The 25,982-nt window shown below is 43.7% G+C and overlaps 1 protein-coding gene across 3 annotated transcripts in view; it reads left to right on the top strand.

Annotated features, from left to right (window-relative positions):
• Positions 1-25,982, top strand: part of CDH23 (cadherin related 23) — an 818,455-nt gene that overhangs the window by 521,089 nt on the left and 271,384 nt on the right. The gene's annotated exons all lie outside the window — the stretch shown is intronic.

Raw genomic sequence — 25,982 nt, 5'->3', positions numbered from 1 at the left:
GCCAGAAAAAAACTCCATACTTGGAGCATTTTGTGTTTGGCCAAAAACTTGTAAGAATCTGTAAGAGCCTATGATATGTGATTTCAGTTTGTCAATAGTGTTACACTGGAAACAGTGGTGTAACTATAGGGGTTGCAGCGGTCGCAGTTGCAACCAGGCCCCATCAATGAAAAGTTACTAAAGTAACTGGAGCTTATGTTATTAATTACACAGGCCCCTGTTACTATAGTAACTGACAGTACTTACCCTCCTTGTTCTGGAGTGCAGCAGAGGTCCTGACGTCAAAACGCAGTGCGCAGCGCATGACGTCACGACGCTCTGCGCCCCGCACAACATATTGACCCTGGATGGAGTCAGGACCTCCACAGCGGCTGAAGAGGAGGGTAAGTTTAATACCACTGTCTGCTGGAGCTGATAAGTCGTGGTCCGACTCCCGGGACCCCTGCCTATCAGCTATTTTGACAGGGCCGCAGCGCTCGTACAAGCACTGCTTTCGCTTTATTCCAGTCACGTGCTCACAGTGTGAGCAAATAAGGGAAATGAAGGGTAGGCTTAGATATATGGCCCATGTGTGATCCTGTCTGAAGGGCCCTGGATCTAAGCCTACCACATGGTAGGCTTAGTTACAGGGCCCCAGCAGACAGTAACCGTGTATGCCACATAGTGGGCTTAGATACAAGGCTCCAGCAGAAATTAATCTTATACTGTCTGCTGGACTCTGTATCTACCTACCTTGTGTCCAACAAACAGTATCACACATGCACATGGGTTTCGTATCTAAGCCTTCCACATGTGTTACTAATGTTTTTTTTTGTGTTTGTGTTTTTTTTACAGGTTTGGTTGTTGGACTACTTCGGATTCGAGGACTAATTCAATGGCGGCTGTTTTTATTAACAATAAGATGCTTAACGAGGATTGTGTGTTTGTTTTTTTTATTTCAATAAAATATTTTTTCTATGTCTTTGTTATTATTATTATTATTTTTGTAAACTTTATTTCTACCTCCTTAGTATTGCCCGCTGGCTGATTGACAGTGTCCATTACTAAGGCGGGGCTTAGTGTTAGCCGTTGCGGAGGCTAACACTAACCACGAATATTACCCCGGTACCCAGCAATACTAGGTGTGCCCGGAAGAGCCGGGTACAACCCAGTACCCGGCCATCTGTAGTGATGGTTGGGTACTGGGGCAGCCGCAGGCTGGTATTATTAGTCTGGGAAAGGCCAGAAATAGTGGCTCTTCCCACCCTGGTGATGCTAGGTTACTGCTGCTTTACTGTATCTGGCTGGTTATGAAAAATGGGGGGGACCCCACATCATTTAAAAAAAATATATATATATATATATAATTGGAAAGAACGATGTGGGGTCCCTCCTATTTTTCATAAGCAGCCAGATACAACACAGCAGCAGCAGACTAGCATTACCAGGATGGGAGGGGCCACTGTTTTTGGCCTTTTCCAGCCTAATAATACCAGCCAGTCCATCACTGCAGATTGCCGGGTACTGGATCATACCCGGCTCTTTTCGGTGCCTCTGGTGGCGGTGGGTACAAGGGTAATAATGTGGGTTAGTGTTAGCCTCTTCACCAGCTAACATTAAGCCCCACCTTAGTAATGGATGCTGTCAATCAGCCAGCGGCGATTACTAAGGCGGTTGTAATAAAGTTTAACAAAATACAAGGTAATAGAAAATAAATATTTTATTGAAATAAAAAAAAACACACAACCCTCATTAACCATTTTATTGAGAATGAAGAAACGCTTTCATCGAAGTAGTCCTCGAATCTGAAGTAGTCCAACAACTGAACCTGTAAAAAAACACAAACACACAAAAAAAGCAAAACAATTCTTGTACTTACCTTTCCTGGTCCAGCGCTGGACCCACAATATCAGCGAGCTGGGCCCTATATCTAGGCCCATCATAAGTGATACGGTCTGCTGAGCCACTGTATCTAAATCTATCAATAGCGATAGGGTCAGAGTGCTATAGATATGCTGTCTCATATATATATATATATATATATATGTATGTGTGTATATATATATATATATATATATATATATATATATATATATATATACACATATACATACATGCACACACATTTTCATGGGGGGGGACATGTATTGGCGCTATTTCCCCTGATGTTTTAAGACCTTAGTGACGCCCCTGGCTGCTAGTGCTGCATCGTTCGGTCACTTAGGAGACCCCTCCATGCAGCTGAAAGCGACGGGCCGTCGGCCATGAGAAGTTTGGGGGGGCCAAGAAGAGCTTTTGTATCGGGCCCATGAGCTTTCAGCTACGCTCCTGACTGGGAGAGTAAGCACAAAAGTAAAGTAGTGAACAAAGTTATTTCAATAATGTATGAAAAAATGATAAGACTGAGATAAGTGACAATAATTTAAAAAATTTAAGGACGAGGGCAATAATTGTTAAACTAAACAATAGATTATAACTAATACAGAGTAGATTACACAATTTTCGAGTTCTTAGGCTCTTCAAATTTGTAGTAGTTACTGGTTAAAGTATAAGTACGCTAAAAATAGGCAACCCCTGTAATTGTCAATTTTCATGAGCAATGCATTTACATGGTTTGATATTAAGTCATTCAACACTGCTGTTTGTGTGCAACAGGGGCATCTAGTCATGATCCAATGTCTGTGTCTTTCGTAACTCGTCACTGATTTTTTTTATTTTTTAAATTAGCGATCAATTTGCTGTTTGCATATTTTTTATTTTAAAAAGGCAATAATAGAAATAAATAAAAAATACATGTCCTATCAATCACTCGTTCTATACCAAAATTTGTTAATTCCCACTAGGCTCAATAGTCTCTGTCACTCTGAAAAAAGCGTTCTGCCTGAGCTACTCAACCCAAGCTTGTCCCTGCTAATATTGATCTATTCTACCTAGCCTCTCCAACATGTTTCACCCTGCATTCAGGGATCATCAGGGAGAGTTTGGTTATGTTAATCTATTTTCACTACAGGTGCAGTGCAGTGGCCGCGTGCGCAGAGCTTATGAACCCTAAGGACCTCCCACAGAGGCAACGGATCCAGGGTGAAACAGCCAAACGGCGGCGGGGCTCGTCTCTGACGACATAGAGCCACACCTCCCACTCCTCGCTTACCAGTTTCTGGCGTCTCCTCCCTTAGTTCCTCATCTGTTGTCATGGGGAACTTTAGCCGCGTCCCCGGCTGCAATAGTATAGCGTTGTGCAATGCATATAGCTAAACAGCTCACTCTGTGCCTGTGTATATATTTACTGCCATCTAGTTTATTCACAGCTAAACAAAGTATATACCAATTAAATATCTACTGCGTGAGTGTGGAAGGAAACCAGGAGAAAAATACATTACCAATATGTAAGATTCACTAGAACTCGCCATAGAGGTATAGAGACTTGACAAATTTGACAATTCTTATAGACCTTGAGACAGGGATCACAGCAGCAGAATTAGTACTACTTTCTATGCTCCTTCTCTGGTTCTAAATGGAAATAGCACCTAATAAATGACTAATATGGTGCTTAAGTAACAACAGTCCACACATTACAGTCACCTGCGTCCATCCAGGCTGCCTTTAAGAGAAAGGGGGGCTGACTATATGTATTAAGAAGCATTGACTACAATGGTGCTTGAGTTAATAGCTTACCCTTAATAGCTACACATACCTAACTTACCCACTAATGTGGGAATCATGAATACGAGTGTATCCTATTTATCAGGGACCTAATCCAATGGAGTGTGTACAATCTTTTAAGTCACATTTTTGTTTATTTTAAAGCATATCGAATAAAAGTTATTTATTAGTATTAGTGGATACTCTATTCCAGTGATAAAAATAAATGTCCATGAAAAAAAACAATCCAGCAGTTTATTATACATATATCCACTATGAAGATGTCACAACACAAGTTAAAATCCCTTCACTTACATATTTTGAGAGCTTTTAGTCATAGCTTGAACTAAACTGACTCCACAAACATTTAAAGCCAGACCCTTCCCTGTGACCCAGACCGGAAGGCAGTGCACATCACATCATTTCAGGTGAGAATCAAAGGTTAACCCTAACACTCTATTGTCAATGTCTAATTACCATAACATTAAAAAAAAAACCTTATGGTCAGACATTTAAAATTGTAACCAGTTACTCTATACAACAAAGCCAGTACAAAACAAAAAGCCTCTAGTTTAATTATTCGGAGGAAAATATAACAGTGTAAATCCTGAACACTGTTATGTATTAATAATAAACTAACGGATCACAAAGAACAGAATGCTGAATTGTTGTCTCGGGGGTGTTCTACTTACACTCACAGACGTGGTATGTTCACCTTTTGAACATCGAACCATGAGCCATTGAACCTACAGCTGCTGGAGTCGGGTGAGCCGATTTCTTTTTATAGCTTTATATGGCAACAAACATAGACCAAATCATTTATAACACGTAACTATTTATAATAACCAAATAGTTCAACTATTTGTTTTTAAATGATTAAAGTATATAATGATTTAAAAACTATTTTTTTTTGCACATTTACTATTCTTACTTTTATTTATTTTTTACTATTTTTAATAGGTCTATTTAAGACAAACCTTCCTTTTCTTCCAAGGGAAATTTTTGCGCAGTCCTAACCTTATGTTACACATGAATGCAACTATTTTATGGCAAAAGTAAAGTCTTGCTGAGACTGGACAGCTTGCTAATTCCTGATCAATTATGTGTTACTTATTGTAATTGTAACAGTTCACAGAGCAACCATTCCACAGCACAGCTGACAAAAACCATGGCAGACCTGTGGGGCGGGCATCTTAAGATGGATTATTTAAGGAGACTGTGAAAGCTTTGGTATCAGTACAAATGTTTGAATCCTCTTCAAAACCTGGCATCTTTAGAGCAATGTAATTGTGAAGCATTGAATAGTACTCAGATGTGCGAGAAACCAGCACAAAGATAAGAAGGCTAAATAATATATGGATCATTAAAGGAAAACTAGAAATTTGATAAAAATTTTATTCTTGTATTATAACTATGCAGACCATATTGCAGTTGTTATGAAGTTTGGAGTGAGAGGGCTTAGTGTTACTTAGCCTTTAAATACAGTGGCTATCTACATCTTTGAAAATATTTCATATATATATATATATATATATATATATATATATATACTAGAAAAGTACCCAGCGCTGCCCGGGTATAACGTATGCCTCTGTCTGTTTGTATGATCATTGGATTTGTTTCATCGGTGACCAGGAGGCTAATCCATGCCCTCATTTTCTTGGTTTACAGGGAAATCGCTAGTAGCCCTATATACCCCGGCAGTTACACACTGTTTGTTTCAATTTTAACTTCCTAAATACCCAACAGCTAAACTGGTAGGAAATGGAGTCATAAGACTGTGACAGAGCCTATTGATTAACAACATTGGCAGCTTTATCACCAGTTTGCCATAGACTATGGTTGGATCATAATTGAAAACAGCATCATGCATGAAAGTCCACTCATTAGCACGCTGACCATGATGTGCTCTATCAGCTTGCTGACTTGCCTGGGTTCGGGCAGGAGTCTCTGCATTTCTGAGAGCCACCTGTCTGATCTGTTGCTGGGAGAGCCAGAGTTTGCTGAGGAGTTTCAGCAGCTCAAGCAGCAGTATGACGCATTTGATTAGCTTGTAGTTGGGCAAGAGGAGTCTCTGCAACTAGTAATGCAGCTTTCCTCCTGGCCATCAGTAATCTGATTGGTTGCTATGTGTAACCGCTCTCCTGTACCTTCCCATCTAGAATTATTTAATTATTTTTATTATCATTACCTATGTGCCAAATTTTAGGCCAAATAGTTCAGGTGTTTGGATGCCCATAGAGTAAGACAAACAGACATTCGCTATAATGGCTGATAACGGAAAACAATGTTTGTGTACCTTCACATCTAGGATTATCTTGTAAAGTGCCCTACCTTCTACTGCCAGATAAAAACATCTCTACTATAAAAGTGAATGTCTGTATTTGCTTAAATAGCATTGGGTCATGATCATGTGATAATGGCTGATTTCAGTGAAAAACAGCAAAGTTGGGACCTTTACGAAAACCTTCCTGAACACCCGATGTACCTATGTGCCAAATTTGGGGTCAAATAGTTTAGGTGTTTGGATGCCTATAGAGGATAACAAACAGACATTCGCTATAATGGCTGTTAACAGAGAACAATGGCAAGGTTGTGACATTTACGTAATCCTTCCGAGATACCCGATGTACCTATGTGCCAAATTTTGGGTTAATTGGTTCAGGCGTTTAGATGCCTATAGAGGACAAACAGACATTCACTTTTATAATATAGAATAGCAGAGTTCTCCGGCTTCACACTGTTCTATATGTTTGTTTGCGCGTGTGGTTAAAAACTTCATTTCCTACTGATATGAAGCCAACATATCCAATACAGTCCAAGTGCAGGGTTCCTTTTTGGAGGCATGAAAGGTCTGAAAGGGGTTCAATTTATGAGAAAGCTTAAATCCACGGGCTTGGTTCTGTTGACAGCTTTCAGCAGCTCGGGCAGCAGCCATGCTCTTTGCCACAGGAGTCTTTGGTCTAAGTGAAGGGTTCCTTTTTGGAGGCATGACTGATATGAAAGGGTTTCAATTTATGAGAATGCTCAAATTCAGTATAGGTAAAGTTTGTTTACAGCGAGCAACACGTCGAGTGGCTTGGTTGTTATGGAAACCTGGTCTAAAACTGTGTGTATGTGAGTCAGGCTACGAATGAAGGACCCGCAAGCTTCTATTGGCTAATACGAGTCATGTGATATGGAGGAAGGTCCTTGATGTGGAAGCCAGTGGTGTTATATTTGCTTTTGTTAATATGTCGAGAATGGTAGGTCCTAGAGAGCTGAAAAGCAAATTTGGTGCAGATTGGTCCAGTCGTTTGGCTGTGCATAACGAACATCCAACAGACATCAGACAACAGAAATTCATATATATGTATTTGTGGTGCAGAATGGGGGGTTTCGTTTGACCCACTATGCACATTGCTATTGGATATCCTGACTGATTTATTTTTTTGTTCCGTTGTAGACAAACCTAGTAGGTTGCACGAGCACTGATGATGCATATTGATAATGTTTCACCAGTGCTTCTGTACCCAGGAATTCTCCAAGTAAGATGGCCTTTACTTTCCAGTGCTGGGTAGAAAATGAAAATTATGAATTAAGCATTGCATTTCATTTTTTACTGGGCGATTTAGAAGTTAGTAGTCTTTATTTGTAGTACCAAGAAAGATATTAGCTAATAGATCACTTAATTTATAAGAACCTTATTACATTTTTAATATTATTAGAATAGTGTAATCCCAATAGCATATACAGTAGTGGGAAATGGCCCAGTTCTAAACAACGAACTAGTAGGCAGGTATATGGTCAAGGACAGACATACACTCATATTTTTAGCACTAATATGACCAATAATACCACCATACAGTGACCTTATAGTGGTCAGTTACCAGGTCTACACAACGCTTTGCAGAATAGTATCCTGCTACAGATTATACAGTAACCAAATAGTAGTCAGATACCAGGTCTATACTGGCAGGTTTGCAGAGTATTATTAGGCTATGTTCACACGCTAAAGTAAAAACGGCTGTAAAATACGGAGCTGTTTTCAAGGGAAAACAGCCTTTGACCTTTAGCCGTTTTTAAAGCATCAAACGTTTTTTAATGCCTTTTATGGAGCCGTTTTTGGAGCTGTTTTTCTATTGACACAATGAAAAACAGCTCCAAAAACGGCTCAAGAAGTGACATGCACTTCTTTTTACGGGGTGTATTTTTTCGCACAGTTTTTTTCAAACGCAGCGTAAAAAAACACCTCATATGAACGATATGCCGTTTTTCCAATTGAGATCAATGGGCAGATGTTTGGAGGTGTTCAGCTTCCATTTTTTCACTGAAAAACATGTTTACATACCCTTATTCTGCAGACCATACAGGAGAAAATGGCACAAGGACTTGTCGCCTCTTATACCCATGAAATAACAGTTTTGGAGAATCTTTTCTTAGAACTCTGCTTTGTATAAATAAATTGACAACTGGGTGTTACCATTCCCCTTGTCAAAGGGCTGTGTCCCTACACAATCTGGCACTGTATAAGTCCTTTTACACTGGCCAATTTTGGCCGGTGCAACGAGCGACGTTCAATGAGACAGTTCGTTGGTCGGCGCTCGTTTGCTCCAGTCAAAAGGATCTATGTATGGGGACGAGTGATCGTTACTACAATCGCTTGTCCCCATACACTATTATCATGTCGGTAGCGTGTCTCCCTGCTTACGATAATATTTCGTTTTTTAAAACTATTCCATCAGCAGATGAACGAGCATTTGCTCGTTCATCTGCTGATCGCTGCTCTGTTTACACAGGGCAATTATCGGCAACGAGCGTTCTATGAACGATCGTTTGCCCGATAATTGGCCTGTGTAAAAGGGCCTTAAGATCATTGCTGATAGCATTATATTGTGTCAGGATAAATCCTATTGATAAGTGAAATGGTAACACTCAGTTGTTAATCAGGTCTTTGCTACACAGGGACTTTTTGTAGCATTACTAATTGATCGAGTGACAATGACTGTAAGGCTGGGTTCACACGACTATGTTACGTCCGTAATGGATGGACGTAATTCGGCCGGAAGTCCCGGACCGAACACACTGCAGGGAGCCGGGCTCCTAGCATCATAGTTATGTACGATGCTAGGAGTCCCTGCCTCGCTGCAGGACAACTGTCCCGTACTGAAAACATGATTACAGTATGGGACAGTTGTCCTGCAGCAAGGCAGGGACTCCTAGCATCGTACATAACTATGATGCCAGGAACCCGGCTCCCTGCACTGTGTTCGGTCCGGGACTTCCGGCCGAAAAACGTACCGTCCATTACGGACGTAACATGGTCGTGTGAACCCAGCCTAACAGTGGTGGAGCAGGAACTCATTGCCACGTTAGCACCCAAAAAAGGTGAGATTTGCCTTTTTTAAAAAACTTTTTTCTGGTGGATTTTGCTGCGGAGCTGCACCTAATTCACAGCAAAATGCATTTTGACTTGAAAATAAACTACTAATGTGCAACCATTCCTAACATGAATTGATATGCTGCGGATATAAAAATTTGTACCACAGGTAAATTTCTCCACAAGCATTTTCCACAGCATGTGGATGAGATTTTTAAAAATCTTATCAACTTTGCTGCTACTGTTTTCTACTGCGGATTTTCCACCTTCAAGACTAGGGGGAAAATCTGCAACAAATACAATACGTGTGCACGTATTCTGACATTTCCTTTATCTGCGGGTCAGAATGTTGGAGCAGGGAGCAATTTTCATCAGCAGGCTCTCTTTTCACATTGGAACCAGGGGAGGCAGGAAGGGGAGGAGCTTTGTTGAATAGGTAGGGAGGTCTATACGTACCAGATTTGCAACAAAAATATAATTCTGCAGCAAATCTGCAGTAAAATGGCATCACCTATGCAATGCACAGGGTGAAATCCGTGGTGAAATTCCACAACATAAATTAACATGCTGCAGAATTAAAATCTGCATCACAAGTCAATTTCCTTAAATATTTTTTTTATTTTTCTGCAGCTCTCTACTTTGCTGCATCTGTAATATGCTGTGGATTTTCTACTAGCAAATCCAGTTGGAAAAATCCACAGCTCATCTGCTATGTGTAAAAATACCCTTAGGCTGTCTCCACACATCATGGCTTTATTGCGGTTTTCTGCGATTTTTCAAAAGTCGGGGCAAAAAGCTGCCATTTTGCCACTTTTTTAAAGAAAATTGTGTAAAACTTGCAGCTGTTTTGACGCGATTTTTGGAAAATTGATTTTTCTGACGTGATTTTTTTAAATTGGTGCGAAACTGTGGTAAAGCCATGATGTGTGGAGACACACTGGGTACCTGCTGCAGATTGGGGAACAGCTGTAAGTGAATGTCTTATGAGACTCGCTGTTCGGTAGCCGGGGGGAAGAGCAGCAGGAGCAGGAAGACACCGAAAGGCAGCACAGGCAAGAGAGGGAGACGGAGCCAACATTGAGCCTCTTACAGAAGTCCTGCCGCTTTCTAGTGTCACCTAGCGTCTAGCGGGTGGCATTTAAAAAGTTTAATTATGGATAACAGCAGCTGTCGGTGAGTCCACTTTGAGACCAGTTAGAGCAGCCCAAGGGAAAATTGCCTTTAGGGCAGATCTGTAAGCAGGCTCTGACTGACAATCCTATATTATGAGTATTGCCTCATAATTACAGATGTATAATCCTGATAATCTTCTAGGGAGGAATTCCATAAGACGCCGGAATAGAAAAATAATTGCCATACTGATGCAATACGAATGGCATACAGATAACATATGGATACATCTATATATTAAATACTCTATTGATTTTAGTGGTAATTTTCCATTTGCGAAATAGATCAAAGCAATGCAAGCTGCCTTTTTAAAACACGTCAAAAAATGACAACAGATTTTGACACAAATCTGCTGCAAATCTGTAGGAAATCTGCATGTCTTACATGCAGATTTTGCTACGGATTTGCCGCAGATTTCGCTTTTTGCATTGCATACAACATATTGTTCAAATGAACTATGAATCCCAGCATACCCTGTTTGCCAATGTTCCCTGCTGTTGACCTGCTCTTTGATAGATGTGTTTCTCATTTTTTGCTAGAAGACACAAATTTATTATGCAGGTAGTCATCGTCTCAAGTCCAAATCAACTCCCGATCATATCGCATGAATACTTCCAGCCACTCAGTGAATGCAATTAATTTAATCTGACAAAGGCTTCGGGAATAGAAACATCTGACCTTCATAAGTTGGCTCATTCGACAATAAAATGTGTAACTGGGCATTAAAATCACAGCCTGACCACGGGGAAGAGAATAGAGCTGTCGCAGAATCAAGCCGTAACATCTGCAAAAAAATATTGGCTTTCTTTTGTGTTTCTTCTACTGAGACAAATTAACATCAGATTATTGAAATCAAACAGGTAGGTGGAGATAAAGCAAAGGACGTGGGATGTTTGATAGTCTAAATACCTCCCCCAAGTGCTCTTTGAAGAGCATAATCACTTCAGTCTAAAAACCTGACTTGAAAAGGTCACTGGCTTTTCTTAGTCTGTATGTTGCTTTTTTAAAGTAGCTGTCAAATCACCTTTTTTTCAGAATTTGTCACCAAAGAATTTTTTTAACACTAGGGGGGAAGTAAAGTAAAATTGAGGAGGGGGATATGAACAAAGGCCATGTAGGAGAGTGAGGAGGTGTATGAAGAGAGGCCTTTTTGATATTTTTCTGTGCTCTTTTCTATTTAATAAAGAAATGAAATGCAGTGTGAAGATTTCTCATTAGGGTAAAATAAGCTTTCTGTTGAGAAAGCTGTGAAGTCAGAACTAATAACATGTGCAGTGTTATCCTTACAGGAAATCGGAGGTCTAACAGTATTTGCCTAGTTATCCATCCCTCCATTAGATAGGTGTGCCAGACGTTCTTCAAAGACTATGATGATCCTATTGGGTATGGGTACTATTAGTATGGCTCTAATGCATCATGGTGATTGCTTATTGGGCCATATTTACACGCTGTATGTTTCTAGTGCTTTTGCTGCTGCAGTAAACAGATGTTCTATTGAGGTGAATAGGACATTATAAAATCTCACTCGCCTAGGGCGGCTTTTGAAGCAATCGTTTTTAAGGCATACTGTATTTTTATAACTGCAGCATCATTTACTTATTTTAAAAGAATGATTACAGTATAACGATTTGTATTAATTAACATGTCCTAGCCACCAATCACAAAACTGCTGCAAAAGATGCATCAATTTCCATGTAGTGTTGTAATGTTGCGGCTTTGTGCCCTTTTGAGTCACTCTACAGAGCTATGGGTTAAATTGAGTATTTAACGTTCTGATCACCAAGTTGAATTGGCGCACACAAATGAGATGTCTTGAAGCTCCTGGACCCCAATGCAAAACCTGTAACAAAGTCCACTTGTCATTTGTAATATTGGTCTCCTCATACACTATATGAACAAAAGTTTATAGACACCCCTAATTATTCTTTTATTCTGTTATTTAAGCCATTCCTATTGCAAACAGGTGCAAAAAGACAAGCATGCAGCCATGCAATCTCAATATACAATTATCATTAGTAGTGTAATTAATGGCACTGTCAATTCAGGAAATGTCTGATCTGCTAGATCTGCACTGGTCAACTGTCTAGGTGTGACAATAGATCAGTCACAAAGCGGTACACCACGCAAACTCACTGAGCGGGGCCACCGGGGACAGTGGTGTGTAAAAAATCGCCAATACTCTATTGCATCACTCACTAGTTAGCAGTAAAACTATCTTTTGGGAGCTTCATGAAATGGATTTCCATGCCAGTCTGATGGATGAAGCTACGTTTAGTGGAAGTCAACAGAACTCTACCTATCGAAGTGCATAGTGTCTTGTGTATAATTTGGTGAAGGAGAGATAAGTGTCTGGAGCTGTTTTTTATGGTTTGGGCTAGGCCTCTTATTTCCAGTAAAAGGTAATGTTAATGCTACAGCATAAAAAGACATATTAGAAAATTGTATGCTTTCAACTTTGTGGAAAAGCCATTTGCTGCTCCTGCATGACGGTGCCACTGAGCACAAAGCAAGGTGCATAAAGAAATGTTTTGACGAGTTTTGTGTAAAGGAACTCGAGTGGTCTACACAGAGCCCTGACCCCCAAACCAATTAAACATCATTGGGAGGAATTGGATTACCGATTGCGAGGCAGAACTTCTAATCTAACATCAGTACCTGACCTCACAAATGCTCATTTGGCTGAATGGGCACAAATTCCCACAGATACACTCCAAAATCTTGTAGAAATGTTTCCCAGAAAGGTGGAGACTGTTATACCCGCAAAAAGGGGGCCCATCTCCATAACCATAGTTTTGGAATGGGGTTTACCACAAGCTCTCATATAGGTGTGATGGTCATATGTCCACATACTTTTGGCCATATAGTGTACGTGGTAGAGGGAGTATGGTGCGACTGCAAATTCTGCACTCCTTATATATTCAAGGTCCCTTTAGATGCTATACCAATGGTGGCAATATGGCACCCACATTTGCTTACTTTGTGGCCTTGATAAAGTTTGTACACTACACAGTTCTATGGCTATACTTTTTTGTCTAATGTCATGCATAAATAAATATACAGTATTTTTGTTGCACAGAGAAGTGTACGTACCGAAGGCAGTAAGGCGGTCATACAGAGCTTTGTGAAGTCTGATAGCATGAAGACGATATACTTTTCTATACAATGTCCCAGAAGGTAGTCCTAGTCTGTTTTTATTTATCGTTTTTGTGTCGTTAGGATTTGCCATGCTTGATTGGTAGTAGTCAAACTGCTGGGATCATGAGAACATGGGTCTCCATAGCCACCGCTTGCACAGTCACTCTCCCTTATAGTGCCCAAGATGAGGAAACCACTGAGCATGCTTACTTGTCTGTTTCTGTGTTATCCATAGATTGTAATAGAGGACGACCACTGTAGAAATGGGACGTTTTATGTCATGGAATGGAGTTCAGGGATGCAGATGAGGCTCACATAATGTGGCATGTTGACCACCACTGTTATAGACAAAGTAAGGTCTTTAATAGTGTCAGATCATGCCACTAGGAACTGCACCTCTCCTTCAATTTATTTGCAATTGTGAAATTAGTATTTTGAAGACGTTCAATTCAACTCTTGGTTCCATTTTACGCTTTTTTTCACAAGACATGAAGCACTGCAGGAACTGGAGTGGGAAGGATTGTAGATATTTGGTATTTAGTGGAATTGTGATTAGGAAGGGGAACTTTCTATTTTCATTTTGCTGTTTGACTCTTCTTTACTGTACAGCCCCTTTTCATAAACCAATATGTGATATAATTGAACTAAATTGAACAATCACTTTTACTTTTTTATTGCTTAATACCAAATGCATGTTAGATTTCTATTGAACACGTTGTCATTCATCAAAATAAATATGTTTATCTGGAGAAGGTTCATTAGTTGTCTTTTCTTATTACCAGTTTAAAAGAACCTGTCACAAGCATTTCAGCTATTAAACCAGCAATACCTGATAGAAGTGGGTGAAAAACTAATTTTCATATGACCTATAATTATCTTCTAAGTCGGCTCTGTACCTTTAGCATTAAATTTTTTAGTGTTCCTGTGCCATATGCTAAAGAGAATAAGAGTCATATCTTCATTTGAAAAACCATATCTTCATTCCTCAAGCCTTTCCAAGTTATCCTCGCTTCCTTACTTTTGATTGACAGCTCCTCGTCTCCCCCCAGCACACACAAAATCCTGCGCTTGCACATCCATGTCCTGGTGTGTGCGCACCATGGGACACTATAGCGGTGCATGCGCAGTAACTAGATTTGAGGCCTGGAAAAATCAGGGAAGGGTATCGGGCCATACATGGCGAGCGCATGCACGCTATCTCAGATGAGATTTTGGCATTTAGGACGGGCCAGTTTTCGGCGGTGAGCAGACATAAGAAGGGGAACGAATGAGACTGCCGGATTATTACCATAAAAGGTGCAAAGTGTTTGCAGACCAGTACTTAAGGTCGGAGGAGGAGTTTAGAAGTGGGGATAACGGCAATGAACTTTTGACGGCAGCTGCCAGCGAGGGGTGAATAGAGTTCAATAGGTGAAATGCTGGTGACAGGTTCCCTTTAAATACTGCTGTTTAGCATTTGTAAGTGATTTGTTAAAAATAGCAGTGACCCATTTTCTCTTTCATAGACTATCACTGTTTGTCTCTTGTCAGCTGGAAATTGTACTTTGTCGCCCATTACTAATATCAAGAAAAAGTTAGACTAGACTTGCAGTTAAGAGAAGCTGAAGCATTAAAGGTGCTATTCAGTGGCAGAAAATTGATGGCCTATACTCAGGAAGCTGTAATACTGTGCACCACTGCTATGAATGTGTCGGCGTTGCATAGTATGAAGATTGGGAATGAAAGGGATACAGCTGATCGGCGGGGAAGTCGAAAGTCGAACCCCCATCAATCACATATTAATGGCCTATCTTGAGCTTAGGCCATTCATTTTCTGTCAATGGATAACTCCTGTCATATCATTAAAATTGTGTTATCTTAGAGACAAATTGAGGACCTTGGTTTGTTGCCATTTTGGGTTCTGAATGAATGGAAATTGGCTTAATTCTCTGTGTTAGCTAGGAATTGTTTATTAGGAAATTAAGTAGTATACTCATGGTATGTGTTATGTATTAGATAATGTTGTCATCTAAACCCTACATTTGTATTGTGATTAAGCATTCTTATTCAAGTTAATTGGTTTTGCCTTTGGTTTTGGACACGGTCTCACGTAGCGGGGTCCGTAACGGCCACACAATCTTACGGCCATTGACAGGGGCGTAGCTAAACGCTCATGGGCCCCGATGCAAAGGTTCTTCTTGGGCCCCCTCCCACAAACTTCTCATGGCCGATGGCCCGCAAGTGATCCAACAATGCAGCCATATCAGACAGGGGCGTCACTAAGGACTTAAAATATCAGGGGGAATATCCCCAATACATATGTGTCCCCCCAAAAAAAATGTGTATGTATATGTGTGTATATGTGTATGTATATGTGTGTATATATATATATATATATATATATATATGTATGTATATAAATGACATAGAACAAAGTAACGGCACCAGGACTTCAAGGTAGATGAAACAGGGTGGATTTATTCACCTCAAGTGAGCGACGTTTCGGCAGATACAACTGCCTTTCTCAAGCTAGCTAGCATATATATATGAGACGGCATATCTATAGCAATACTGTAATGGCAGGAAGGAGGTGAAGGGAAAGTGAGCCCTAATCTACCCACCGCCCTGTCCCTGCCTACTTGCAACGACCCGCCCTAGGCGACGAGGTACAACTGGGCGGCGGTCCCTACGCTGGCTAAGTGCACAGGAAGACAAACAGGGAACACGCAAGGGAAGGGGCAGTAGCCACGGAACGCCACGAGGAAACGGGGCGGCGAACGAACAGTCAGGACCAGGACGAAGTGAGTACACCCGAGCAGGCACAGAGACAGAAGCAAGCCAGGGCAAGCAAGCAGGTCAAGCAGAACTGCAGCAAGGCAGAAGCACGGCAGAAGCAGGCTGGAGCAAGCAGCAGAGGCCAGGAATCCAAAAGAATTACAAGCACTGAGGGAGAGCACAGGGCAGGTAATAAAGGGCAGGGGGCGGAGCTAACTCCGAGAGACCAGGCCGCGATAGGCTCTCCCACTCCTGAGCCTGCCACCCTGGTTGGTGGGAGATGGTGTCAGTCGAACAGGTCTGGCCTCAGGTGTGGATTGATTAATCCCAGGAGTATAGCTAGATGAAGTACCTGGCAGATCCCTAACAGTACTCCCCCTTTTATGAGGGGCCACCGGACCCTTACTAAGGGGACCCGGTTTAGTGGGGAAGAGGAGGTGGAACCTCCTGATCAATACCCCAGCATGAACATCACGGGCAGGTACCCAAGTCCTCTCCTCCGGCCCGTATCCTCTCCAATGGACCAGGTACTGGAGGGAGCCCTGGACCATCCTACTGTCCATAATCTTGGCCACCTCGAATTCCACCCCCTCAGGGGTGAGAACGGGAACAGGAGGTATCCTCGAGGGGGACCAGGACGGGGAGCAGCGTTTAAGGAGGGAGGCATGGAAGACGTCATGTATGCGAAAGGATGGGGGGAGCTCCAGACGGAAGGATACAGGGTTGAGGACTTCAATGATCTTATAAGGTCCAATAAATCGGGGAGCAAACTTCCTGGACGGGACCTTAAGGCGCAAGTTCCTGGACGACAACCAGACCAAATCCCCGACGACAAACCGGGGGTTAGCAGAACGTCTACTATCCGCCTGAATCTTTTGTGCGCTCTGGGACGCCTCTAGGTTCTTCTGAACCTGGGCCCAGACAGTGCACAGTTCCCGATGAACCTCCTCTACCTCAGGATTATTGGAACAACCAGGGGAGACGGAGGAGAACCTTGGGTTAAACCCGAAATTACAGAAAAACGGGGAGACACCTGACGAGTTACTGACCCGGTTATTCAGGGAAAATTCAGCAAGGGGAAGGAATGAGACCCAATCGAATTGACAGTCAGAGATGAAACACCTTAAATATTGTTCCAGGGATTGGTTGGTCCTTTCCGTTTGGCCATTAGTTTCGGGATGGAAGGCGGAGGAGAAGGACAGATCAATCTCCAACTTTTTACAAAAAGCTCTCCAAAATAAGGAAACAAATTGTACCCCTCTGTCAGAAACGATATTGACTGGGGCCCCATGGAGACGCAGGATGTGTTTCACAAACAAAGAAGCTAACGTCTTGGCGTTAGGTAGCTTCTTAAGGGGCACAAAGTGGCACATCTTGCTGAAGCGGTCGACTACCACCCACACCACCGACTTGCCCTGAGATGGAGGCAAATCGGTGATAAAATCCATGGAGATATGGGTCCAAGGTCTCTGGGGAATGGGCAAGGAACGTAGTAGGCCCGCAGGTCGGGACCTAGGGGTTTTGGACCTAGCGCAAACCTCACAAGCGGCGACGTAAGCCCTAACATCTTTAGGCAACCCAGGCCACCAATAGTTTCTGGTAATGAGGTGTTTGGTGCCCAAGATGCCAGGATGACCAGATAGAGCGGAGTCATGGTTTTCCCTGAGTACCCTCAGCCGGTATTGCAGGGGAACAAACAGTTTGTCCCCAGGGGCGTTCCCGGGAGCTGCACCCTGATCAGCCGCGATATCAGAAGCTAAATCAGAATCCGTGGCAGAGACGATTATACCAGGGGGTAAAATACAAGCGGGATCCTTCTCGGAAGGAGGATTGGCCATGAAACTACGTGACAGAGCGTCAGCCTTAATATTCTTGGACCCAGCCCTATAGGTAACCATGAAATTAAATCTGGTAAAGAATAGTGCCCACCGAGCTTGTCTAGGATTAAGCCTCCGGGCCGATTCTAGGAAAACCAGATTCTTGTGATCCGTAAGGACCGTTACCTGGTGTCTGGCCCCCTCCAGGAAGTGCCGCCACTCCTCAAAAGCCCATTTAATGGCTAGAAGTTCGCGGTTACCAATATCATAGTTACTCTCCGTGGGCGAAAACTTCCTAGAGAAGTAAGCACAGGGGCGGAGATGGGTGAGGGAGCTGGTACCCTGGGACAAGACGGCCCCTACTCCCACCTCGGAAGCGTCAACCTCCACAATAAATGGCTCCTCTTGGTTGGGCTGAATCAGCACGGGGGCCGAGATAAAGCACTTCTTGAGAGTCTCAAAGGCCTGGACGGCCTCAGGGGGCCAATGGAGGACATCGGCACCCTTGCGGGTAAGGTCCGTAAGAGGCTTAGCGACGACCGAGAAGTTGGCAATAAATCTCCTGTAATAGTTGGCGAACCCTAAAAAACACTGTAACGCCTTAAGGGAGGCAGGTTGGACCCATTCCGCCACAGCTTGAACCTTGGCAGGGTCCATGCGGAATTCATGAGGAGTGAGGATTTGCCCTAAAAATGGTATCTCCTGTACCCCAAAGACACATTTTTCAGTCTTAGCAAACAGATTATTCTCCCGAAGGACCTGGAGCACCTTCCTGACATGCTCCACGTGGGAGGACCAGTCCTTGGAAAACACCAGTATGTCATCAAGGTACACAACAAGAAAATTACCCAGGTACTCTCTCAGGATTTCATTAATAAAATTCTGGAAGACAGCAGGGGCATTACACAACCCAAAGGGCATGACCAGGTATTCGAAATGACCCTCGGGTGTGTTGAACGCAGTTTTCCACTCATCCCCCTCTTTGATGCGGATAAGGTTATATGCCCCCCGTAGATCGAACTTAGAAAACCATTGGGCTCCCTGAACCTGATTAAAAAGATCCGGAATCAAAGGAAGTGGGTACTGGTTCCTTACGGTGACCTTATTCAGGTTACGATAATCAATGCACGGCCTAAGACCACCATCCTTCTTCCCCACGAAGAAGAAGCCAGCACCTACAGGAGAAGTCGAGGGGCGAATGAAACCCTTGGCCAGGCATTCTTGGATATACACCCTCATCGCTTCACGTTCAGGACATGAAAGATTAAATATCCTACCCTTAGGAAGCTTGGCACCAGGCACCAAATCGATAGCGCAATCGTAATCTCTATGGGGGGGCAACACCTCGGAGGCCTCCTTAGAAAACACATCGGCGAAGTCCTGAACAAACTCAGGAAGCGTGTTTACCTCCTCCCGGGGAGAAATAGTGTTAACAGAAAGACATGACATAAGACATTCATTACCCCATTTGGTGAGATCCCCAGTATTCCAATCAAATGTGGGATTATGCAACTGCAACCAGGGAAGACCTAATACCAGATCAGATGATAATCCCTGCATCACCAGTACAGAGCACTGCTCCAAATGCATGGAGCCAACCAGGAGTTCAAAAACAGGAGTATGCTGAGTAAAATAACCATTAGCAAGGGGGGTTGAGTCGATTCCTACTACAGGGATGGGATAAGGTAAATCAATACAAGGCATCTTTAGAGACATAGCAAAATCCACAGACATGATATTAGCAGATGAGCCAGAATCCACGAAAGCACTGCCCGTGGCAGACCGGCCAGCAAACGAGACCTGAAAGGGAAGCAAAATTTTATTGCGTTTCACATTAACGGGAAATACCTGTGCGCCCAAGTGACCTCCCCGATGATCACTTAGGCGCGGAAGTTTTCCGGCTTCTTATTCTTGCGCCTGGGGCAGGTGTTCAGTAGATGCTTGTCGTCCCCACAGTAGAAGCAGAGACCATTCATTCTGCGAAACTCTCTACGTTGTCGAGGGGACATGGAGGCCCCGAGTTGCATAGGTACCTCCGAGTCCTCCGTGGAGGGGCGAGGAGACGGGACCTCGGGGGGAATCACAGAAAAGTCAGAGGGGAGCACACTGAAGCGTTCTAGCTGACGTTCCCTGAGACGTCGGTCAAGTCGTACTGCTAGGGCCATAACCTGGTCAAGGGAGTCAGGCGAGGGGTAGCTAACCAGCAGATCCTTCAGGGCGTCAGATAATCCTAACCTAAACTGGCACCTTAGGGCCGGATCGTTCCACTGAGAAGCTACGCACCACTTCCTAAAATCAGAACAGTATTCCTCAACCGGTCTCCTACCCTGACGTAAGGTCACCAGCTGACTCTCGGCTAAAGCAGTCCTGTCAGTCTCGTCGTAAATGAGTCCGAGGGCAGAGAAAAAACGATCAACAGAGGAAAGTTCAGGGGCGTCAGGAGCCAAGGAGAAGGCCCACTCTTGGGGCCCTTCCTGGAGTCGGGATATGATGATACCCACCCGCTGGTTCTCGGAACCTGAGGAGTGGGGCTTTAGGCGGAAATACAGTCTGCAACTCTCCCGGAAGGAGAGAAACGTCTTACGGTCCCCTGAAAACCGGTCAGGTAACTTGAGGTCGGGTTCTAGAGGTGAGGTGAGGGGTACTACTAAAGCAGCGTCACCCTGATTGACCCTTTGGGCCAGGGCCTGGACCTGTAGGGAGAGGCCCTGCATCTGCTGGGTCAGGGTCTCAAGGGGGTCCATGATAGCGTCAGCGTAGGAGAAATGGTAGACTAGGTAAGGGCTTGTAATTATGTAATGGCAGGAAGGAGGTGAAGGGAAAGTGAGCCCTAATCTACCCACCGCCCTGTCCCTGCCTACTTGCAACGACCCGCCCTAGGCGACGAGGTACAACTGGGCGGCGGTCCCTACGCTGGCTAAGTGCACAGGAAGACAAACAGGGAACACGCAAGGGAAGGGGCAGTAGCCACGGAACGCCACGAGGAAACGGGGCGGCGAACGAACAGTCAGGACCAGGACGAAGTGAGTACACCCGAGCAGGCACAGAGACAGAAGCAAGCCAGGGCAAGCAAGCAGGTCAAGCAGAACTGCAGCAAGGCAGAAGCACGGCAGAAGCAGGCTGGAGCAAGCAGCAGAGGCCAGGAATCCAAAAGAATTACAAGCACTGAGGGAGAGCACAGGGCAGGTAATAAAGGGCAGGGGGCGGAGCTAACTCTGAGAGACCAGGCCGCGATAGGCTCTCCCACTCCTGAGCCTGCCACCCTGGTTGGTGGGAGATGGTGTCAGTCGAGCAGGTCTGGCCTCAGGTGTGGATTGATTAATCCCAGGAGTATAGCTAGATGAAGTACCTGGCAGATCCCTAACAAATACGACCCTATAGCTATGGATAGGATTAGATACCGTTGCTCAACAGACAGTATCACACATTATAGGATTAGATACAGTGGCTCAGCAGACCGTAGCACTCATGATAGGATTAGATACAGTGGCTCAGCAGACAGTACCACACAATAGTATTTGATATAGGGCTCAGCTCGCTGACATTGCGGCTCCAGCGCAGGACCCAGGAATGGTAAGATGAATAATTATTTTCCTTTTTTATGTGTTACTGATTATTTTTGTGTTTTTTTACAAGTTCGGTTGTTGGACTACTTCAGGTTCAAGGACTACTTCGATAACTGCGTTTTTTTTAATTTCTCAAAAAAAAAGGATAAAGAGGGTTGTGTGTGGGATTTTTATTTCAATAAAATATTTTTCTAAGTCTTTGTATTTTTTTTTAACTTTATTACTACCACCTTAGTAATGGCCGCTGGTTTATTGACAACGCCCATTACTAATGTGAGGCTTAATGTTAGACATGAAGAGGCTAACACTAACCCCCATTATTACCCCGGTACCCACCGCCACCAGGTTTACCGGGAAGAGCCGGGTACGATCCAGTACCGAACCATCTGTAGTGATGGAGGGGCACTGGGACGGCCACAGGCTGGTATTATTAGGCTGGGAAAGCCCAAAAACAGTGGCACTTCACACCCTGGTAATGCTAGGCTGCTGCTATGTTTTATCTGGCTGGTACTAAAAATGGGGGAACCCCACATCGTTCTTTCCAATTATTTAGTTTAAAAAAAAATTATGTGGGGTCCCCTCCCATTTTTGATAACCAGCCAGATACAACGCAGCAGCAGCCTAGCATTACCAGGGTGGGAAGGGCCACTGTTTTTGGGCTTTTCCAGCCTAATAATCACTACAGATGGTCGAGTACTGGATCGTACCCAGCTCTTCCTGGCATCCCTGGTGGCGGTGGGTACCGGGGTAATAATGGGGGTTAGTGTTAGCCTCTGCACCGGCTAACACTGAGCCCCGCCTTAGTAATGGATGCTGTCAATCAGTCAGCAGCCATTAGTAAGTCGGTAGCGATAAAGTTTAAAAAAAAAATACAAAGACATAGAAAAAATAGATTGATTGAAATAAAAGAAAAACACACAACCCTCATTAAGAATTTTATTGAGAATAAAAAAGCCATCATCGAAGTAGTCCTCGAATCTGACGTAGTCCAACGACCGAACCTGTAAAAAAACACACAAAAAAAACATTAGTAAGGGCCTGTTCACATCTCCGCAGCCCTTCCGTTGGGTGGTTCTGTCGGGTTAACCCCTCAACAGAAAGGCAAACTGAAACCTCAGCTTCCGTTTCCCTCATTATTGATCTCAATGGTGATGGAAACGTTGCTAAAGGTTTCTGTTTGTCACCGCTGTGACAGGATTCAGTTGTTTTGCATTGTCGACTGCGCTATTGATTCTGCCAAAATAACGGAACTCGTTCACAATGGTGACAAACGGAAACCATTAGCAAAGTTTTCATCTCCATTGAGATCAATGGTGATACAAACGAAAGCTAAGGTTTCCGTTTGCCTTTCCGTTGAGGGGTTAACCCGATGGAAACCTCAGACGGAAACCCTTAACGGAAGGGCAGCGGTGATATCAACAGGGCCTTAGGCCTCGTTCACATCTGCGTTGTGGTCCCATTCTGACGTTCTGTCTGAGCTTTCCGTCAGAACGGGGACCCTGAACAGACACAAACTGACACAGACAGAACCCAGAGGTTTCCGTTTCCATCACCATTGATTTGAATTGTGACGGATCTGGTGCCCATGGTTTCCGTTTGTCTCTGTTGTGCATCGGACCCGTCGTTTTGCTGGAAGCAATAGCGTAGTCGACTGACGGAAAGATCCGACGGAACGTCAGAACGGGACCCCAACACAGATGTGAACGAGGCCTTAGATACAGGGCCCATGTACATGTGTGATACGGTTTGCTGGAATCTGTATCTAAGCCTAAGTTAGGCTTAGATACAGGTTCCAGCAGACAGCAATCTTATACAGAATAAGATTACTGTCTGCTGGGGCCCTGTATCTAAGCCTAACACACGGTAGGCTTAAGAGGGGTTGCCCAGTCCCTAAACATTGATGGCCTATCCTCAAGATAGGCCATCAATAGCTGATGGGTCGGGGTCCGAATCCCAGGACCCCCGACAATCAACTGTTTTGAAGGGGGTGCAGAGCTTGTACGAGCGCTGCTTCCCCTTCATTTTCCTTACTTGCTCACACTGTGAATGATTCAGTGTGAGAAAGTGATAGGAATGAAGGGGAAGTAGCGCTCGTACGAGCGGCTGCACCCCCTTCAAAACAGCTGATTGGCGGGGGTCCCGGGAGTCGGACCCCGACCCGTCAGCTTCAGCAAGACACTAATATTAAAGAGGCTCTGTCACCAGATTTTGCAACCCCTATCTGCTATTGCAGCAGATAGGCGCTGCAATGTAGATTACAGTAACGTTTTTATTTTTAAAAAACAAGCATTTTTGGCCAAGTTATGACCATTTTTGTAGTTATGCAAATGAGGCTTGCAAAAGTCCAAGTGGGTGTGTTTAAAAGTAAAAGTCCAAGTGGGCGTGTATTATGTGCGTACATCGGGGCGTGTTTACTACTTTTACTAGCTGGGCGTTCTGATGAGAAGTATCATCCACTTCTCTTCAGAACGCCCAGCTTCTGGCAGTGCAGATCTGTGACGTCACTCACAGGTCCTGCATCGTGTCAGACGAGTGAGGACACCGGCACCAGAGGCTTCAGTTGATTCTGCAGCAGCATCGGCGTTTGCAGGTAAGTCGATGTAGCTACTTACCTGCAAACGCTGATGCTGCTGCAGAATCATCTGTAGCCTCTGGTGCCGGTGTCCTCGCTCGTCTGACACGATGCAGGTCCTGTGAGTGACGACACAGCGTGATCTCTCGAGAACACGCTGTGTCTGCACTGCCAGAAGCTGGGCATTCTGAAGAGAAGTGGATGATACTTCTCATCAGAACGCCCAGCTAGTAAAAGTATTAAAAACGCCCCGATGTACGCACATAATACACGCCCACTTGGACTTTTACTTTAAACACACCCACTTGGACTTTTGCAAGCCTCATTTGCATAACTACAAAAATGGTCATAACTTGGCCAAAAATGCTAGTTTTTTAAAAATAAAAACGTTACTGTAATCTACATTGCAGCGCCAATCTGCTGCAATAGCAGATAGGGGTTGCAAAATCTGGTGACAGAGCCTCTTTAAACTTACCGTCCTCTTCGGCTGCAGCAGAAGTCCTCACTCCATCAAGTGTCGGGATGCTGTGCGCAGCGCATAGCGTTGTGACATCATGCGCTGCACACAGCGCTGTGACGTCAGAAGCTCTGCTGCGCTACGGAAGAGGGGGGTAAGTACTGTCAGTTACTATAGTAACGGGCCCGTGTAGTTTATTACACGGGCCCCAGTTACTATAGTAACTTTTCATTGATGTGATGCAGGGGGCCGGGTCACAATTGCGACCGCTGCCACCCCTATAGTTACGCCACTGGTCACTGGCCTCACATGCAGGTGTGATTTTGACCGCATATGGCTGCCGCTTCTTGAGATGGTACCTTTATTGTTTTCGGCTGACACAATGTAGCCAGTAAATTGGTAACAGGTGTGTTCAACACTATGAGTGTTTAGGTGCTTGTTCACGTAACAGTCATATGCCGGTAATGCACCATGAGTTTTTTGGCATTTTATTGCAGATTGGTACTGTTTCACAATGCAGTATTTGACTGTGTGGCTTGTACAGGTAAAACACATGGTTTACAGCCACTACATGTACATGAGTGCAGTAATGTTTCTGTTTTCCAACATAGCATTTTCTTTTAAAAAATAAAAACTGTTACAGTCTTTGTTTCTTACCTACTAAACATAAAGCTTATTGTCAGCACACTACAGATTCCTCTAGATTGCTGCATATGTATGAAACATTATGCCTTTTGATTCTCATATAGCAATTGGATTGAATTCTGAACTAGAACAAGATTTTTTATGTGGGTAGCACTTATGAAATGACGCACAGCCAGACTGCCCCTTTGAATATATGTTCTGATTTGCTGCCTGCTGCACGATTGCCAGCTTGAATACATGCCCTGATGTGCAGACTGACTACTCCTCTGAAACCTGCCAAATGCAGTTTTAAAGATCAAAACCCTTACGGAATACAACTTTTAATTTTTTACAGGTAAAATCAAAACAAAAAGTCTATTGCTTTTTATGGCTAAGACTGTCAGTTTGTAGCAGACCCAAATGAAATACAAATCAGTTTGTCATATACTGAAAGAAAGCATTCAGAGACTTCTAACCAAGGCTGATATAACTTTCAAAATAGCAGTGATTAAAGCAGTATTCATTGAGAAAAATGTACTTGAGTTAGTACTAGTAAGTAGTGGAAATGAGCATAAATAAACTGATAACTGTCAAAATCTAGGGGTATGTGGACCCACTAGGCCGCTCCGCCGTAGCGAAGTGGCAGCTGGCCAAGTCAGTCAATACAAAGTCTATGCAAACTTTCTTAGCACAAGGGTACCTGAGAGAGTCCAGACAGTAGCAGAGGCTTTGGCCCCGATGGAACTTGACGTGGAAGGTAGCACCAGATGTGGCGGATGATACCAGGAGTGGCAGATGACACCAGACGTGGTGTATAACAGCAGGCGTAGCAGATGACACAACACGACTTGAACACTAGAAAAGGCTCAGGAACACATACAGCATGGGACACATGATACAGATAGCA

Source organism: Rhinoderma darwinii, chromosome 11, assembly GCF_050947455.1.
Source record: "Rhinoderma darwinii isolate aRhiDar2 chromosome 11, aRhiDar2.hap1, whole genome shotgun sequence".
Taxonomy (NCBI): Eukaryota; Metazoa; Chordata; class Amphibia; order Anura; family Rhinodermatidae; genus Rhinoderma; species Rhinoderma darwinii.
Note: the sequence above shows the minus strand (reverse complement) of the source record. Positions and strands in the feature narration are given on the sequence as shown.